Here is a 16470-nt window from a genome sequence, read left to right on the forward strand (position 1 = left end):
GTACTGCCTATGTTTTCTTCAAGGATTTTTATGGTTTCAGGTCTTACGTGTAAGTCTTTAATCCATTTCAGTTTATTTTTATATATGGTTAAGAAAGTAGTCCAGTTTGATTCTTTCACATGTAGCTGTCCAGTCTTCCGAACACGATTTATTGAAGAAGCTGTCTTTCCCCCATTGTATATTCTTGCCTCTTTTGTCATAGATTAATTGACCATATGTGTGTGGGTTTATTCCCGGGCTCTCTATTCTGTTGCATTTATCTATGTGTCTGGTTTTGTGCCAGTACCATACTGTTTTGATCACTTTAGCTTTGTAGTATAGTCTAAAGTCAGGAAGTACAATGCCTCCAGCTTTGTTCTTCTTTCTCGAGATTGTTTTGCCTATTTGGGGTCTTTTGTGTTTACATACAAATTTCAGAATTATTTGTTCTAGTTCTGTGAAAAATGCCATTGGTATTTTGATAGAGATTGCATTGAATCTGTAGACTGCTTCAGGGAGTATGGTCATTTCAGCAACATTAATTCTTCCTATCCATGAGTACTATAAATCTTTCCATTTGTTTGTATTGTCTTTAATTTCTTTCATCAGTGTCTTATAGTTACCTTTTTTGGTCTGTGATGAGAACCCTTAAAAGTCTACTGTCTTAGCAAATTTCAGGGGCACTATACAGTATTAACTCTAGTCACCATGCTGTATATTAGATCCCCAGAACGTATTCATCTTGTAACTGAATGTTTGTACCCTTTGATCAACATCGATTGCTGTTTGTGATGACATTTTATTCAGCATTGTTGGGGCCATGGTTACCTGATACAGTAGGCAAACCTCATTGTTTACCCCTGGGGTAGTAGGAGAGCATTCATTAAGCAGACACTGGAGCATAGCACAGAGGTCCAAGGCACTGTCTCTCTTAGGGAGTCTACATCTCTAGCCAGGGAGCATAACGTACACACATGAATGAAGAAAGCCCTCGGAATCATGGAGGTTGGCTGTGCTTGCTTCTTATATTATCACCTCACAAGGCAATGAAAGCTGCCGGCTACCAGGGATTATAGTGGGCACTTTATATATTTAATTCTCAGCACGGCCCTGCAATAGAATAGATGCTCTTGACTACATGTACTGGAAAATCCAACCCAAAGGGGCTTAAACAAAAAAGAAATTCATTGTCAAAAAGTCCTGAGGTGTGAAGATTCTGGAGTTGGTGAATGTATTGGCTCAAGGACACCATTGAGGACCCAGGCTTCTTCTGCCCTCCTCAGTGTGTCAGCCTTGACCTTAGTTTGGCTCTCCTCATGCTCACAAGTGGCTGCAGCTGTTCCAGGCATCACATTTGGCATCCAGAAGAAGAAGAAAGATTATCTTTCTTTGTGTAACAATTTTAAGGGCAAAAAAATAAAAACAAAAATCTTTTACTGAAGCCCCTTAACTTAGGTTGTATCATATGCCCATGCTTAAATTAATCACAGACAAGAGGAAGAGAGTCATCATGGTGGCCCTTGACCAATCAGGATATGCCTTCTGGGGCTGGAGCCAGCCTCTCCTGAAGCCCATGGATGTGCAGAGAGTGTGGAAGGCAGAACAATGTCAGGACTCTGCTTGCAAATGAGGACACTGGGGCTCACAGAGGTTATATAACTTGCAGGAGGTCACATCTGGTATACTGTATGCCAGATTTCTAACGCAGATCTGTCTCACCCCAAATCTCTCTCCACCAGACTACACTGGTTCTTTACACGAGGTGGCAAGGTTGGATAGGGAAGGGCTTATATCATTACAGGACTGTTATTACCTTTTTTACGGTCATAATCACGGTGACCATCGTACTCCATTAGAGCCAGCTTATGTGTGTGTGGGTGCTCCGTAATCATTATTCTTATAGCTGGGCAGATAGAGTCTAGCCCCAGATAATCCCATAGCTCATTCCAACATAGTGTGAAGGTCAAGTCTGCCAGCTTAATCACCTCCACTTCTCTGGAGATGGACTCTGCAGCCTCTCGTGCTTTCTTCCTCCTTGTCCACCCCTCAGCTAGTTCTCTGAATGAGCGCCATGCTAGGACTGGGAAGGAAGTTGTTGTGTCTGCCTGCATCACTCATTAGCATCCCTGGGAAGTTTGACGAGGGAGGAGGTTCGAGTGGCTGTGCATCATGAGGCTGGAGCATCCCTGGATTTGCTGTCTAACCCATCTATGGTCCACTGCCGCGGCTAAGTGGGGAGTGGGTGCCACTGGCATGGAAACGGGCTATGCCCTGCCTTGGTCCCGAGCTGATAGGGGCTAAAACCTTCCTGCCATCTGGGTTCATGAACAGTTAGCGACGTCAGAAGTGGGACAGCTGGGAAAGCCCAGAGCTTTGGAAACTTGGGTTCTGTCTTTCCTACCTTGGCTTTGGGCGTGCCACTTATGCCCTCTGTACCCCAGTTTTCTTATCTGTGTAATGGGGCGCCGCATTGCAGGGCTGCTATGTAGCTCAGGGACCAAGGATACTGAGACTTGACAAGTGGCTGGCACCCAGGGGCAGCGGCCATGAGTGCCATTATCACTGGACTCGGGCCAGTAAAACTTGGGACGAAGTCAGGGCTCCTCCATGAAACTGTTGAGTTTTATAAACTATGGGCCAATTTCTTACCACACTTGGGTGTGGCCGAGTTGGATTCAAATGAAGTGAATTGATCCGGTAGTCACCTGACATCTTGGCAGACTCTGAAATGAGAGTTTAAATTTTCCTGTGAAGGCAGACTTCAAAGTCTCGTGAGCTTCCTCACTTTGTCCAGGGAACTCCGAAAGAAACATTCCATGGATTTATGTTTCCTTCCGGGTGAGTGTACCAGCTCCCTCTGGCTGCTTGGTACCTTGACATGTATTTATTATCTTACAGTTCTGGAGGTCAGAAATTAGTCTTTTTTTAAAATATTTATTATTTTTTTATTTATTTAGGCTGTGCTGTGTCTTAGTTGCGGCATGCATGTGTGATCTAGTTCCCCGACCAGGGATCGAACCTGGGCCCCTGCATTGGGAGTGTGGAGTCTTACCCACTGGACCGCCAAGGGAAGTCCCTGAAATTAGTCTTACAAGTTTAAAACACGTGCATTAAAAGTGCAGTGTGCTCGGGACTTCCCTGGCCGTCCCGTGGTTAAGACTTCGCCTTCCAATGTAGGGGGTGAGGGTTCGATCCCTGGTCAGGGAGCTAAGATCCCACATGCCTTGCCGCCAAAAAACCAAAACATAAAACAGAAGCAATATTGTAACAAATTCAATAAAGACTTTAAAAACGGTCCACATAAAAAAGAAAAAAGTGCAGTGTGCTCAATGCTCCAGGCTGTGACCACACTCCTGGGGTGACACCATCTGCTGAGCACCAGAAAGAGATCCTAGGTCATTTCTGAAGACTAAGAGATCTGGCTCTGGATTGACATTGGCCCTCTGTATCCACGGGAGTCCAGACAGGAAAACAGACCACCCCAGCTCTTTTGGCAGGAGATTTCAACACAGGGCACTGGTGGAACAGGTGTGGAAGGCTGGAGGGGCAGAGAGGTAACATGCAGTAGCAGAGGGCAACACAAGCTCGGCCCCCCGAAGGGTGATGCTGCACGTGGTCACTCCTCACCTGTCTCCCAACGCGTATCCTTTGGAAAGAGCGAGAATTCCCCTGCAAAGTCCCGTTGGCTGGTTTGCTAGCTCTTAGCCTACTGCAACATAAAGTTGTGACATGTTGGCTTCACAAAGTGGATTTGCAGGTTCTATACCCACCTCGTCTAGTCCCAACTAAATTAAACACGTGCCTTAGAAAGATTCCTGCAAAGAAACTGAGGATTGAAGCAAATACTACGAAACTTGAACACAAGTAAGAGCCAGAAAGCGGCAGAGGCAACTGTCCTATTCCTGCCCAAGCTCTTTATCAGACGTGTCCCATGGAGAAAACAAAGACGGTCATCCAATCTGACCTCAAAGACAACCCCAGATTCCAGATGATCAAGAAGTCTATTTGAAACACGTATTCAAAAAGCCATGATTATTGGCAAAAATCCTCACCCAAAGGCATCTTTCTGCCTTGAGTCAGTGATGATAGAAGCTGACAATTAGCAGGACATTAAAAAACATCATTTCATCTTTTACTCAGCCCTTAAAAATTTCCCTGTTGAGGGAATTCCCTGATGGTCCAATGGTCAGGACTTGCCAGGGTTCAATCCCTGGTCAGTCCCACAAGCCACACAGTGCGTGCCCCCCACCAAATTTCCATGTTGATATGGGTCTCATGATTTTTGCATAAAATATGAGAACAGAGGCACATGTGTATAATTCATAAATTTTAAAACACACATATATTGTGCTGGAAAGTTTTTGCCCTAAAGAATTCATGTCTATTAGCTGTCAAAACAAAAATGGAAACAAAAACCCCATATCAAACAGTGACCGATGGTCGGAAACATTTTAGCTTTATGCACTATGTAATCGAGAACTCTGTAACGGGGATGGCTACAGGCAAATGGTGAGGGCCTAGATGTGTTTTTTTATTGGTGGGGAGAGCCCGCTGTACAGAGAAGGCGTTTGCTAGAGGATTTTGTCTGTTTGTTCGTTTGTCTACTGATTTATTGGAACTGGACTAAGGAGCCCCTTCCCCGCTCCGTGTCGTTCTTACTTCTCAGCAGAGTGAGGGTTGGGTGGCGGGGAGACGAGAGCATCTAATAGCCAGAAATGGGGGGATGGCTCTGGCTCCCCTACCGCACATGGGTGCCAGTCCTAAGTGCACAGGACCTTACAGAGAAAACACAGTTGTGGACCTTTCTCCCCTTCAAGACTTCAAGGGGCAGGAAGTGGAGACCAGTGCCCCTCCCCCGCTTCACCCAGAGCCCAGGCCTGGCTTGGCGATGGAGTGTGGAGACATATGCATTTGGATGGTTGGTAGGGATTCTTATCCAAGTCTTTCAAGGAGAACTTGACCTCCCTGAAATTACACACAACATTTGCATGTAAATGCCTGTACCCACTTTTTACAGCAAAGGGTCCATAACTTTCACCGTATTCCCAGATAAGCCTGAGACCCAAGGGAGGGTGACAAGAGTTGGGAAAACATCGCTCTGAGCTCAGACTGGGTTCTGGCCGCGGGACCGTCACATCACCTCTCTGAGCCTCTGCTTTCCTCATCTGGACGATGGGACAATCCTGCCCGCACCTCCCCACCCCCAGTTGTTGCCATGGACACGCAGAGCAGTGATGCCCTGTACCAGCAACACCAGCCTTTGCTGACCCTGTCCTGCTTCCCAGGGCTGCGCTGGCCTCCCTGGGTTCCTGGCTACCAGGTTCCCCAGCAGGCGTTTTGTTTGTTTGGAACAAGTTCCTGGGGTCTCCTGGAGAAAAGATTCTCACCCGAGTTCCAGAAAACAAACACGCTCCTCCCCGCTTGCAGGTCTCCCAGCTGCTCCCTTGGCCCCCCAGCTGAGAAAAAGTGATGTTAGGAATGTTTATCTCTTGAGGAAGCCGAAGAGCACCTTTTAGCAGAATGAGCAGAAACCACAGGAGGGGTGCAGGGGGGCTTGCCAAAGCGTCCTAGCGTGGCACTCTGGGAATATCCGTTTCCTTTGTTCTGCCTCGGCTAACAGTGCCTCCAAGAGAGGCTGTCAGCGGAGCTGGAGACATCGGCTTTCTTGGCCCAATCATGGTCGTTTCATGTCACAAAACACACTGATGTCTCAGACCAAAGAGACTGGTCCTCAACTCCAGCTTTCAGCCTGTAGGCAATGTGAGGGGCCCTATACTGTGGTCGATATCTCGGCATCCCTTCCTGTCCTTAGGTGCCCTCTTGCGTGAAGAAGCAGGGCTCTTGGCAAGGTTCGTGCTGATCACATAATGGTTAAGGGCCTCAGTTCTGTAATCACATTGACCGGGGTTTGAATCCTGGCTCCACCACTGAAGAGCTGTGTGGCCTTGGGAAAATTACTCCATCCTTCTGAGCCTCAGTTTTCTAATCTGCAAAATGGCAATAACAAGCATTCTCACCACAACGGGTGGTTCCGAGACCTGAATGTGGTCATCGTAATAAAGCGTTCAGTATAGGTAAGCGCAGACATGTGGAAAGGAGGTCGCAAAGGGTAGCTAGTGTTATTTCAGTTGTCTGATTATAAAATCCGAAAGTGGCAAAACACAAAAAAGTTCAAAGAAGAAAACCAAAAGCACTCGTGACCCCACGCTCTGGAGGCAAACACTGCTTGCTGGCTTCTGGTTAGGTTGCCGTTCAGTCTATTTTCTTTCTTTCTCTTTTTTTCTTTTTCATTGAAATATAGTTGATTTCCAGTCTATTTTCTGTGCATGTGTATTTCATAGACTCATCTCACTGTGGAATGAGTACAGCTTACATACGTATATACGTGCTAACTTTTCTTAATTCCAGGCATGATGTTTCTTAACCCACTTTTTTTAAACTTAAAAATATATCGAGAACATTTTCTCCAGATCATTTCATTTTACCATATTGCATATTTTCCCACACTTTGATGTTTCTGAAATAAAGATGTGTTTTAGAATCAATGTCAAAAGAAACATGCCAGCTATTTCTTCTCTTTCTCTTTTTCCCCTGAAGAGGGGGTTATGAAATGGGTGTTACACGTAAGGAATGATGGTATCTCAGACTCAAAATAACGGCGCTTTCAGAAAAACACTTCTTAAAAACCATATAGTATTCTTGGGTGTCTTTGCCATAATTAACGTAACCCACTTCTAATTTTGGACATTTCAGCTCCTTCGGTTTTTTTTTTTTTCACTATCATCAACAATGCTGCCAAAGAAAACGTATGGCAGGAAGTACAGTCTGGTGGGTTGCTGACCCAGTGGGACGGAGGTGGGTGGAGAGGTCAAGGGCACAGCCAGCCTGTGGTGACCTTGTAGGGAGGAAGGTGGGAGATAAGTGCCGGCCCCCTTCCCCTTCCTTCCTCCCTCCAATCTCATGCCAGGGCTCCCTGCTGGCGAGGAAGGGGGGCACAGTTCTTCAGGTCACCCCCCGGGCACCGTGGGGAGGCACCCCAGATGTGCAGACATGATGCCCAGCGCACATCTGCCTTTAGGCTGGGAGCTTACCGCGCGGGCTTTCCCTTCCCGTGGAACAGAAGGCGCAAACCGAGCGCGGCCCCCACCAGCGCCAGGCACAGACTGGGGAGCCCACATGCTCCGAGGCAAGAGCGGGGATGCTTTCTCCTGTTCTGCAGTTCTGGCTCATGCCTGCGTCTTGGGTAGGATGCTATTCTTAAGCGCCTGGCTCTGTGGATTTGTACACGGGAAGGGAGGAGAGGGGATTGACACCGTGCAGGGGTGGGCAAGGGGGCGCTGCCTGTGTGCTGTGCTAACAATGGGGCTGGGGTTGGCGGGCTGTCACACCCACTGCCGATGTTAATCACATCCTGCCTTGCCTTCCCCAGCAGCTCTGACACAGGAGGCCACACCCCGCTTCTGGAAAGCTCTGCTCAGACTCTAAGGGTGCTTCTTGGCCACGCTTCCCCTGTTGGGTCCCTTCCCCCCCCCCCACGGATCCTGCTGCTGGCTCTGGAGGCTGGGTGGGCCCTGGGCGACCACGAGAAGCTGATAAAGCGCTTTGTACAGCAGGCTCTTTGACGGGAGGACGCCTGTCCCCTTTGGAATGTCAGCGGTTGTGTGGGGCAGGCTCACAGGCAGGGTGTGAGGCCCAGCGCGGTCACTTGCAGCCAGGGTTTTGGCGTTGCAAGCAACAGAAGTGGTTGGGGGAGGGGGTTACTGGAAGGAGGTGAGCTAGTTTACAGAATAGAGAGGAAGGATGGACAGCAGATTACAGGACAGAGAGGAGAGGCACAGTACCAGGGATGTGGGAGAGGCACGGTTAAAAGCCTGGAGGCGGGGGGGGGCTCAATTTGCCCCATTTTCAATCCGAAGTCAGAGGGGAGGGGACTTGCCCAGGGTCATGTGGCTCATTGGAGGCACAGCCAGCCCTGAGCTCAGACCCCTGACATGGTGCGGTGGGACCAGCGCAGGTCCCCAAAGAAATCCAAAGCCAGCAGGTCCTTCCGGCAAAGGGAGTGCTTATTCCAGGGCTGCCTCCCCTCCTGGATCCTGACCCCTGGGCGTTGCTTTTTTGGGATTGGCGGGCAGGCTGTGCCCCAGGCAGAGGGAGGGGGGCTCAGGCAGGACCGGGGTGTGACTCATTTCTGCCTACCCAGCCAAGCCCCAAGTGGGGAGGCTGGCCAGCAGGAGCCCGTGCGCAGCCGCTAAGCAGCTGCCGGAATCCTGCTCCGTGGCCTCAGTTCGCAGAGGCCACAGAAGCACGGCCTTGGCGGGATTCCAGGCCCTGCCTCTCTGACCACCAGCAAGCCCACCCCGTCGGTGTCCACTGCCATGACGAGTCCCGCCCTTCGGGTTCCGGACACACCAGACATCTCGCCCATCCCTACCCACTCCCCACCCATTATCACCTCACCAGGAACGCCACCGCCCCCCGCCCCCCACCGTGTTCCTCCCAGCCCACTAACTTGGCGTGTGAAAGAATTCGGGCTGTGCAGTCAGAAAACCACGCCGCCGTCACAACTTCCTGGTGTGGGTCTTCAGCAAGCTGCCTAGCTTGTCTCCACGTCAGTTTCCTCCTTTGTAACATGAAGATAAGACCTCCCCTGCAAGGTTGCTGTAAAGATGAGGGGTAGGGTGTGCAGACGCCGAAGTCTGGCGCACAATAGATCCTAGAGATGATGGCTGTTTTTCTCCTTCCAAGGCCCGGCATCTCCCTCTGGGACCCAGGCTGGAGGAATGCTCCAGGCCGCAGGGTCGCTCTCCCTTGTGCTGCCTCTCACCTTGATCTGGGTTGTTTTTATTTGTTGTTGTTGGTTTTTTTTTTTGCAGTACGCAGGCCTCTCACTGCTGTGGCCTCTCCCGTTGCGGAGCACAGGCTCCGGACGCGCAGGCTCAGCGGCCATGGCTCACGGGCCCAGCCGCTCCGCGGCACGTGGGATCTTCCTGGACCGGGGCACAAACCCCTGTCCCCTGCATCGGCAGGCGGACTCTCAACCACTGCACCACCAGGGAAGCCCGATCTGGGTCGTTTTTGTAGCACTTCCCAAATGCTACCCTGTACTGTCCTCGTGGCAGAAGGGAACATTCTGGCTGCTTAAAACCAAGCCACACAAAAAACTCACTGTCATCAGTTCTTGCCTTCAAAAGTGGCAAATCATATTGGGGATGCTGGCCTCGGGATTCTGGTTAGCCAAGAGCAGAGGAAAACGTGTCATTTCAGAGCACCAGCTAGTGCTTCGTGCTACTAACTGCTGGAGTCCTGGCTTACCCGAGCAGCTTAGTGACCTTGTATATTACTCAGGACTCTTTTCGCTGTGAATGACAGATATTCAACCCAAATCTCTAAAGGAAAAATAATATTTATTGGTTCACTAAATGGAAAACAGAATCTATAGGTGTGCGTAGCTCGGGTACAGCTGTATCCAGGGGCTCAAATGGTGTCTTTCCTTCTCTTTATTCTGCTTTCTTCTGTGTGTTGGCCTCGTTTTGTAGATACCCTCATTTGTTTGACGAAGGGTGATGGTAGCTCTAGGTTTCTGTGTCAGGTTGTATATTCCAAATTTGGCCACATCTACATATGTCCCATCCCACATGCTCTTCTAAAATGTAATGTCGACATACTCCCATCAAAAGGGAGGGTTTGGGCTTCCCTGGTGGCGCGGTGGTTAAGAATCCGCCTGCCAATGCAGGGGACACGGGTTCGAATCCTGGTCCGGGAAGATCCCACATGCCGCGGAGCAACTAAGCCCATGCGTGACAACTACTAAGCCTGCGTTCTAGAGCCCATGAGCTACAACTACTGAGCCTGCACTCTAGAGGCCGTGCTCCACAACAAGAGAAGCCACCGCAATGAGAAGCCCGTGCACCACAACGAAGAGTAGCCCCCACTGACCACAACTAGAGAAAGCCCGCATGGAGCAACGAAGACCCAACGCAGCCAGAAATAAATAAATAAAATAAAGATATATATTTTTAAGTTTATTTATTTATTTTTGTTTTGCGGTACGCGGGCCTCTCACTGTCGTGGCCTCTCCCGTTGCGGAGCACAGCCTCTGGACGCGCAGGCTCAGCGGCCATGGCTCACAGGCCCAGCTGCTCCGCGGCATGTGGGATCTTCCCGGACCGGGGCACGAACCCGTGTCCCCTGCATCGGCAGGCGGACTCTCAACCACTGCACCGCCAGGGAAGCCCTAAAATAAATAAATTTTTTAAAATGATAGGGAGGGTTTATGTTCTCTTGACCTTGAATGCCCTTTGTAACCACCTCAACAAATAGAAAATTGTAGAAATGATGTTAGGTAACTTCCAAGGCTAGATCTTAAAAGGCATACAGCTGCTGCCTGGCCTATTCTCTTTCTGGACACTTGGAAGCCAGCAACCATGCTATAAGGAAGCCCAAGCTGGCCTGTGCAGAGAGACGGCCCACATGCAGAGGAACAGAGGCCCTTTGCTGACAGCCAGCATCAACCTCCAGCTTTGGAGTCTTCCAGCTGAGGCCCCAGACAGTGTAGAGCAGAAAGGTTATCCACACTGTGCCCTTGTCTTGGCCCGGCCCACAGAATCTGTAAGCATAGTATATGTCTGTTTTCTGTCCCTAGGTTTTGGGGTAATTGGTTATACAGCCTTAGCAACTGCAATAGATTTCGTGATCCCTACAGCTGAAAATGTTTGTTGAGATAGATCTTCATTCTCCCAACATCCACATCATCAGTTCTTAGTAAAGATGCAGATCAGTTCGGCATGGGTGAGTCTCATCTCTGAACCACCTCTTGTGGCCAAAGGGATGGAAAACTCTGGCTGGTGAGGCTGGACCATGAGTCATGGTCTGGCCTGGTGAAGAGTGGGGACAGAGATAGCCAAACCTGGTCAGGACCCCAGCCGGGAAAATGGGGATGGAGCTGTTAGATGAAGCAGGAACCATTCTAGCCTGTAAAGGCAGGTCCAAGCTGACTTGTGAATTGCTCTACCAGTGAAGAAAATGTTTGTTAAGGCAGAGGTGATGGGGAGTTGGGAAAAGGAACCCAGAAAAATAACATTCATGTTGTTTCTCCTGCCATGCATGGGTAGGATTTGGAGAAAATAGGAGAATGTCAAGATATGCAAGCAACGAATGCCTGAGTTACCCTTGTCTGTGTGAGGAACTAATATTCTTTGCCCAGCCTCGCATTGGGTGTTTTATATGCATTCTCACTGAATGAGCCTGTACTCTTGGAGGGGAGGAACTGAGCCTCCAGGGCAGTATCTGGCATGTAATAGTGTGTTTTAATTAGGATTACATCTTGGCTGCTGTAACAAAGGCCAAAGTAACAGTGGTTTAAATAAAATAGGAGTTTCTTTTTTTCTGTCACAATTGCCCAAGATTAAGCAAATAAGGCCCATGTGGCAATGCTAGCTGCTCTTATAAATATAAGATCTTGGTGTTCTGCCAACCCCAATATGTGACTTCCATCTTCAGATCTAAGATGGCTGCTCCAGGTCCTGCCAGCACATGTCCATCCCAGCCGGGGCAACAAGGGAAGAGAAGACGCAGGGTGCCGCTTCCTCCTTGTAAGGACTGGCCCAGAAGTGTTAGCCCTCTCTTCTGCTTACATCCCATTGGTCAGAACTTAGTCACATGGCCACATCTAGCTGCAAGGGTTGCTGGGAAATGTAGTTTCTAGCCAGCAACCATGTGCCCACTGAAACTCAAGGGTTGTATTGCTAAAGAAAGAAAGGGGAGAATGGGTATTGGGTGATAACCAGCAGTCTTGGCCTAAAACACTCGAAGCGGTATTCGTAATGAGAGAGGCAGTGTGTACACTGATTAAGTGCTCAGGCCCCAGGCAAGCTTCCAGAGGATTTTATCTCGGTTCTACCCTTTAATAGCGATGTGATGTTAGCCTCAATTTTCTTACCCATAAAACAGGGGTGATGATAAAACTATATTTCATTGATTCTAGGATTCACACATTGGGATGTGTTTACAAGTAATGACAGGTTTTTTCGTTCTTTTTTTTTTTTTCTTTTTTTGGCTGCACTGCGTGGCTTGCAGGATCTTAGTTCCCTGACCAGGGATGGAACCCATGCCCCCTGCACTGGAAGTGCGGAGTCCTAACCACTGGACTGCCAGGGAATTCCCATTTGTTTTCATTCTTAATAGTGTATACCATAATGGTCTACCTTACAAATAGTAGTGTCTAATATTCAATGAAATATAATTGTTTTGAGGATAAAATATGGAATATACATATTCTATTAATAGAATTATCAATAGAATATATAGAATGTTTACGCTGATGTTTTCCACTTGAATAGTTCCAGGATCATAGTAAGAACTCAATAAATGCCAGGATCTTCAGAGGGTAGAAGGAAGTGGCTCATTCCGCTGGGGCTAAAATAATACCCAGGGCTCAGAGAGTATAAACCACCCAGCTGTCGTCAAGACAGGAGACAGGCAGGTCCTTCATCCCACGCACCACTGATTATAAAATCAATTTTGCAACTGATGGCTGCATGGTGGGGATGGGGGTTATGTGGGAAGGGGTGGGGACCAGCTCACTTACTGTCTTAGCTCAAGATGCTATGACAAAATACCATGAACTGGGTTGGGGGGGCGGTGCTTGCAGATAGCAGAAATGTATTTCTCACAGCTCTGGAGGCTGGAGTCCGAGATCAGGGTGCAGCGTGGTCGGGTTCTGGTGAGAGCCCTCTTCCGGGTCGTGGGCTGCCAACTTCTCATTGTATCCTCACGTGGCAGAGAGCAGAGCCCGGGCAGCCAGCTCCCTAGAAGGACCCTGATCCCATTCATGGGGGCTCCACCCCGAGTCATCCACCAATCCTAATCGCCTCGCAAAGGCTCCACCTCCTAATACCGTTATATTAGGGGTAGAGTTTCAACATACGAATTTTGGGCAGGACACAAACATTCAGCCCCTAACACTTACCTTCTGAGGTTTTCCTTCGTAAGGCCTGGGGCTGCCATAACAAACTGCCGCAAGCCGGAGGGCTTCAGACAATAGAAATGTATTCTCTCACCATTCCAGAAGCCAGAAGTCTGAAATCAAGGTGTGGGCAGGGACGTGCTCCCTCGGGAGGCTCGAGAGGCAGGTCCTTCCTGCCTCTTCCGGTGGTGCATCACTCACTCCAGCCTCTGCCTCCGTTGTCACCTGGCCTTCCGCTCTGTCTCTCTCTGGATCCTGTCCTTTCTTTACAAGAAGAGGGCCCACCCTAATGCTAGATGACCTCCTCATAACCTACCTGTATATCTGCGAAGACCCTGTTCTTTACGCGTAAGGGCGTGTTCTGAGGTTTGGGGGGGATGTGACTCTTTGCAGGGCACTGTTCCATGCGGAACATCGCTCACTGCAGTCTGTTCCCTCTCTGGCTTTGCGTGATTCTGCTGGGTTTTTTTTTTTTGCCGTCTTTCACTCCCTGGCACATCTGCCAGTTCCATGCAGCATCCCTGATTCTGACCGTTTTGAACATTCTGTTCCACGCAGATGGGGAAGGCAGTGCCCCAACCGTTCCGCTAGCTGCCGTTAAAATATAATAAGTTTGAGAAGATGGGGGAAGATAAGCCTGGGAGAAATAATTAACAGGAAGGAATGTCACATGGCGTGACCTCACTCAAGCACATCAAAATTTGTTACCATAGACTTCCTCAGATCTCCGCTTATTTTCTTCCCTTCAGTAAAATGTTCTAGGTAAGCACTGCACTTGTCAAAGCACAAAGAGATGGCATAAGGAAGATTTTTCGTTTGAGGTGTCGACTTTTCTCTTTTTTGAGGTGAAAAGGAAATGAGGCAAGTGTTATGTTACAAGCCAGGTGGTTTTTCTACCAGGGTCAGGAGGCAGCCTCTTAAGAGTCCACAGGCCCAGCTTGTTGAAATCAGCTGCTGGCTGCACTTGGGCCACGCTGGTGCAATGATGCTTTGGGGATTATTGGAAAGACGTTGTGCACTTGGTTTCATTAGGATTATGGAAAAGGTTTTCGGAGGTCAGGTTTAATTATTTAAAATCTGGAAGGGATGTGCAGAAATGATGTAGCTCAGTGGTTCCCAGATCTCTCTCAGCCCTAATTAACACCTTTTAAAGAAGATAACAAATATTTTGTAACGCTGCTTTTCTTATTCTGAAATGAAATTCGTAGAATTTGTAACCTACCTACACACTAATTGCAAAAAAAAAAAAAAAAAATTCATACAATGCCCTAACTGCAACATAAAGGAAAAGTCATTTAAAATAAAACAATGTGGATTTCAAAAGGTAAATGTTCAGGTCTGAGCATCCTGGATGACACAGTGAAGTGGTAGACGCTTGGCCCAGAGAGGGAATCGCGGTGACACAGGTGCATCGTGTGGCGGTTCAGACACCGTGAAGCAGCGCTGCCGGTGATGGGCTTTTCCAAAACGGTGAACAACTTTTACTCAAGCTCTGAACAGAGGAAATGACCATCTGCCCTTGACCACATGATATTAGAGTTGCCTTCCCAGAGCTTCCAATATATATTCCAGCTCTGCTAAAGACACATAAACAGAAAACAGAGCTGCTTCTAGACCCGTAAATTACAAGAGGACTTTTCATTTACATGAAGGTCTGGTGGGACATCGCCAAGTGGAGGGATTGGAGGAATTCTTCATTTTGGGGGACTGTCCCGCTCGTGGAATGCCTGCAAGTTTTCAGAACACCCCCTAGGAGGCAGCACTGCCCCTGTTGAGGACCCCAGATTTTCAGGGCCCCTCAATTTTTAAGGTAAACAGAATGAGGCTGAGAGATGGAAGACAGAAGCTTCTAGGCTAAGTAGCCCTACGAGCTGCAGAGTCACCTGACCTTGCATCCTGGAGGGAGGAAAAGGAAGCCTCCAGTGACCTGGACCTCACTTGACAGTGGAGGGTTTAGAGCACATGCTTTGGGGTCAGATGGACCTGCATCCAAGTCCTGGCTCTGCCGTCACCTGACCGTGTGCTCTCGGCCAGTTGCTTACTTGCTCTCTGAGCCTCAGTTTTCTCATCTGTGATATAGGGTTAATAATATGACCCCGTTATCAGGTGGTTGAGAGTACTTAATAAGAAAGATGCATATAAGATGCTCACTTAGCACAGTACACGGTGACCTGAAAAGTCCTGCTCAACGATGATGAGACATTTATACGAAGGCCTCAGCCTGGGGGAGAGGAGAGCAAAGAAAATCCCTTTTCAATTAATTCTCCACTTTTTGTTGTTGTTGTTGTTGTTGTTGTTCTGTTTTACAATTCAGTGCTTTGTAGGATATCCACAGAGTTAGGCAACCCTCATCACTACCTAGGTCCGGAACATTTTTATCAGCCCCAAAGAGAAGCCCCTACCCGTTAGCGGTCACTCCCCGTTCCCTCCTCCCTTCAGGCCCTGGCAACCCTGTCACTGTAGGTGTGCCCACTCTGGACATTCACAGAAGTGTCCTCTGTGAGTAACTTCTTTCACTTAGCATGATGTTTTCTAGGCTCATCTATACTGTAGCATGTAGCAGGACTTCATTCCCTTTGATGGAGAAATAATATTCCACTGTTTGGATGGACCGCAGTTTACTTATTCATTTTTTCCGTTGATGGACATTTGGTTTTTTCCCACTTCTTGGCGTTATGAGTAATGCTCCACTTTTAGGGCACCAGCCAGCCCCTGGCACATCGTAGGTGCAGAATGAGGGCACCAGCCAGCCCCGGACACGTCACAGGTGCAGAATGAGAGCTGATGGAATCTATTCTGCATCTGGGCCTTGGTTTGAATGAAAGGACATGAACAAGACAGGCTGGATTTGGACTCTGATTCCACATAAGTCACTGTGCGCCTTAGCCTTTCTGAATTTCAGTTTCCTCACTATGCAAGTGTGTGGTCATGAGGAATCAGCATGGTGTTTGTACATCAACCCTCTCTCCATCATCTCAGCCAGCCCTTTTGATGCCTTTATTTTAAATTAATTAATTAACTTAGCTGTGCTGGGTCTTTATTGCGGTACGCGAGCTTCTCATTGCGGTAGCTTCTCTTGTTGCAGAGAACAGGCTCTAGGCACGTGGGCTTCAGTAGTTGTGGCATGCGGGCTCAGTAGTTGTGGCTCGTGGGCTCTAGAGCGCAGGCTCAGTAGTTGTGGCACACGGGCTTAGTTGCTTCGCGGCATGTGGCATCTTCCTGGACCAGGGCTCAAACCCGTGTCCCCTGCATTGGCAGGTGGATTCTTAACCACTGCGCCACCAGGGAAGTCCCTTGATGCCTTAATTAACAGGATTTAGCGAGTTCTGGTCTGGGCTGCGTGGGAGCTGGCCCATGCTGGCTCGTGAGAGTCTGCCTTGCAAGTCTCCTCCCAGCTGTGTAGTCAATGATGTCATGTTGATGGCTTGAAATCAACCGAAATGGGAGTGTTTACACCCTGGAAATCAAACCTTCAAATCAGGGATTCCCCCAACCCGAGAGCCTGCTATTAACATTAACAAGCACAC

General features: G+C 48.7%; 1 protein-coding gene across 1 annotated transcript in view; it reads left to right on the top strand.

The window, feature by feature from the left end:
* Positions 1–16470, top strand: part of JPH3 (junctophilin 3) — a 157479-nt gene that overhangs the window by 3225 nt on the left and 137784 nt on the right. The window lies entirely within an intron of this gene.

Source organism: Lagenorhynchus albirostris, chromosome 19 (assembly GCF_949774975.1).
Source record: "Lagenorhynchus albirostris chromosome 19, mLagAlb1.1, whole genome shotgun sequence".
In the NCBI taxonomy this organism is placed as follows: Eukaryota; Metazoa; Chordata; class Mammalia; order Artiodactyla; family Delphinidae; genus Lagenorhynchus; species Lagenorhynchus albirostris.